At 34.5% G+C, this 3,855-nt stretch overlaps 1 long non-coding RNA gene across 1 annotated transcript; it reads right to left on the bottom strand.

The window, feature by feature from the left end:
• Positions 1 to 595: 595 nt before the first annotated feature.
• Positions 596 to 2,126, bottom strand: LOC127552417 (uncharacterized). The gene is made up of 3 exons (XR_007951371.1): positions 2,029 to 2,126; positions 1,076 to 1,126; positions 596 to 731 (listed from the first exon to the last, which is right to left on the bottom strand). It is a non-coding gene; the product is annotated as an uncharacterized LOC127552417 (long non-coding RNA).
• Between the last annotated feature and the right edge of the window lie 1,729 nt (positions 2,127 to 3,855).

The following is a 3,855-nucleotide window of genomic DNA, read 5'->3' as shown; positions in this document are numbered from 1 at the left end:
TAGCTGTTTACTTCAGTTTTCTCAACTGAGATGGAGATAATAATTGCACCCATCTTACAGGATGTTTATTGAGTTCAAATAAGATAATATTTGCAAAATACTTAGCACAGTGCCTGGCACATGATAGGAACTACATAAATACCAGTTATTTATTATTATTGTTATCACTATTGTTACTGTTATTGTTATAATGTCATATACTACAGTTTCATGTCCTTGACTCAATTTATAAACTCTCCGAGGCTGGGACTCTGTTTGTGTCTCATACAATATCTATCATATGGTTAAACAAAGACAAGTATTTTTTAACTTTTTGAGTCCTGGACTTGGAATAAAGAAGACCTGGCTTCATATATCACTTCATTAGCATGGAGCTTCATTCTCCCCATCAATGAAATGGGAAAAATAAAGCTATTTCCTAGGGTTGCTGAAGAGTTCAAAGGAGATAAGGTCTGTAAAGCACAATGCAAATCCTAAATCCCTCTACAAAGGTCAAGTATTCTTATTTCAGTCCCAGGCTTTTAACAAAAATTCATAAAGCAATTGTCTTTAATTCCTAGCTCAGGTAGAGTAATTATTATTCACTTACTTTTATGTAAAATTTTGCCTGTGGTAGCAGGCATTGGGTAGTGCCGATGTTGGATTCAAGAAGATCTGGATTTGTTATGCTCCTCACACATATCAACTGCAAGTCACTTAATAGGCAACTGGGTGGTACGATGGATAGAGGCCTGGAATTAGGAAGAACTGAGTTTAAATCAGGTCTTGCACACTTAGTAGCTGTGTGATCCTTGGCAAGTCCAGTTAACTTTGTTTTGTTTCATTTTCTTCATTTGTAAACTAAGAATAATTATAGAAAAACCTCTCCCAAGATTCTTTTGAGTATCAAATGAGATAATAATTGTAAAGAGCTTAACACAGTGACTGACACATAGTAAATGCTATAAAAATATTGGCTGTTCATTATCATCATCATTATTAATGACTCATTTTCTTAGGCAATTCTTTAATAGAGTAAGTTGCAAACAAGTTAAATAACTGCATTGATAGAATTTCCACATTGACGGTGACTTACCCTGTTGGATTCAGTGCTCCAGACACTCTTCTTCCTCCCCTCAAAAATGAACTGTGCAAAATATAAAAAGAATGATTAGGTCTGAAGTTCCTTCTAACTTTGACATTCTATGGATTTTCTTTTTTGGGGTAGGGGAGGGGGTTCTGATATTACCAGCCAAGAGAAATACCAATGTAGAAACCCTATGTATGCAAATATGCAATGCGTCTACAACTTATCTTCTTAGAGTTGTGTAGAGAATTTCTATATATCCCCAACAATATAAAACATATATGTATTATCAACCAGATAATATTTTTGAGCAGTCAGAATGTCACAATTTATTAATATCTGAACAAATTTCATAATTCAAACACAACCAACCTGCACATTTTACAATTACAATATTTGTAAACAGTTAAAACCCACTGACTCTTTTACATCTTAGGACAGAGACATTTAGAATCAAGGCAATGACATGATGGTGAATTCTGCACTGTTAAAATATTCTCTTTGTTTAGTCTCTTTGAACTGACTAATTAAGCATTCATTATAACACCATTTGTGACCAAAAAAATTGAAATTAGATGTAACATAATTTTTGCAACAGCATTTTGAAAATTTAAAAATTTTCCTTTATACAACAAATGATTCTGTAAGCCCAAAAGCTTGATTACAGGTGCATAGTTACTGAATTAGGCTTTAAAGTAAAATAACAGTCAAATGTTAACACAGTCACAGGAAAGCAAAATAGAGCCACTTGATAGGGTTACAAACTGTAATAACTACCAAATATTGTCAAACCATCCTCACTAATAAAAAGACAACATCAGAAAGGGTATGTCAAACTGCAACTCTGAAGTATTATTTAGAACCATCTTCTAACCTGTGGATGACTGGAGTTGAACTGAGCAGGCTAGACATGGGAGAATCAGAAATCAAAGTCTAATTTCAAAGTGAAGAAAATAACTTACAAGCAACACATTTGCCAGGGCCCTTCCCCAGTGGAGGAACCAGAGAAAGTATGGGAAGATTTCAATTCTAATACCAATGGTTGTTCAGTGAATCGCAGCCCTGCCAATGAAGAGTAACAGCAACAATGAGACAAATTTGATTCATAACAAAGCTTCATGACTGGAACAGAAATACTTGTCCAATGCTTATCTGAGCCCAGAGAACATCTGGTACTAGTCAAAGCAATACAATAATTCTATGAAACAACTCTGGGATTTTGCCGTAGCTAAGATCATCTAGAGAATGAATGTGAAAGATTGTTGTTCTGACAAGCTTAGAACACAGCTTTCTTTTTGGGTCTTAATTCTGGAAAACAGAGTGACTCCTAATATCTTGACATGTTTATATTTATATGTACACACATATAAAACAATCTTGGAAGGCATCATCTGTACTCACACAGCACATAAACCCTGTAAAAGTTTCATCTATGAAGATTATATGCCTGAGAGAAAAGGGTAGAGTCTTAGAGATCTAAACATTTAAAGAGATGGTTCTAACAGGCAAATTCACTATCAACAACTTTTTCTCTATTTCTTGTAATCTGAGTGAAAGTTAAGAAAAATCAAATAGGTATTTTGGCTGTTTGGTTTCTTTTCTCACAAGACTGATTTACTACAGATATTCATAGAACATAGAAGTTGATCTTCTTGACAAGAAGTCTGGCATGGGGAAAGTGTGATCTAAAAGAAAAGCACTAAATGATAAGAGAAATAGCTTAAATTTTGGGTCTGTGCATCTTTTCTTTCTTCTTCTTCATCTTTTTTTTTGCAAGGAAGTTGGGGTTAAGTGCCTTACCCAGGAACACACAGCTAAGTAATTGTCAATTGTCTGAGGCTGGATTTGAATTCAGGTCCTCCTGATTCCAGGGCCACAGCTCTATCCATTGCACCATCTAATTGCCCTTCATATTTATTTTTCAATATGATCTTGAAACATCTTTTGACTGTTCTAGGCCTTCTTTAATGTTGTGTTGTTCAGTCATTTCAGTCATGTCAATTCTTTGTGACCTCATTTAGGGTTTTCCTGCAAAGATACTGGGGTGGTTTTGCTATTTCCTTCTCCATCTCATTTTATAGATGAAAAAACTGAGGCAAACATAAGTCAAGTAACTTACCTAGTGTCACACAGCTAGTAAATCTGAGCCCAGATTTGAACTCAGTAAGAGGAATCTTTTTTGATGTAAGCCTGGCACTCTATCCTTTTTCTGTCTACAAAATGAGGAACGTGGATTAAAAGACCTATAAGGTCCCTTCTAACTCTTAATCTCATAACTTAAACATTTAAAAAATTCTTTTGAAAACTACTTCTAGTAAAACTACATTTTAAGGAAAGAAATATATATTAATATTAAATTATAGAAACTTTTTTTTTAAAAAAAGATGGATAAGTAGGGAATGAGGAAGATGAAAGAAAGAACAAATACAAATTATCAATGTTCTTTGCCAACTTTTGGGCTACAGAAAACAGGTTCTACTACAAAAAAATCCACATTCTCCTGAATATATGAATTATAATTAGACATGGATGAACCGGTTTGGCCATAGAGAAACCTAATACAAATATTTGCCTCTCAAATCAAAGTCTGAGTGTTTAATTTGGATTACCTTTCCTCCCTACTGTAGACTGGCAAAAGTACAAAACAATATTACCAACATTTGCTAAACTCTTGTGTGTGCCAAGTGCTATAGGCCTTGGGGAAATGTAAAGCTTTTTTAGCTTTTAGCAGGAACAATCCCTGCCCTCAAGGAGTGATCAAGGCATTGCTACTGGTCCTCTAGCAGGTG

This window comes from Antechinus flavipes, chromosome 2 (genome assembly GCF_016432865.1).
Source record: "Antechinus flavipes isolate AdamAnt ecotype Samford, QLD, Australia chromosome 2, AdamAnt_v2, whole genome shotgun sequence".
Lineage (NCBI taxonomy): Eukaryota > Metazoa > Chordata > Mammalia > Dasyuromorphia > Dasyuridae > Antechinus > Antechinus flavipes.
This window is presented reverse-complemented; position numbering and strand designations above follow the sequence as displayed.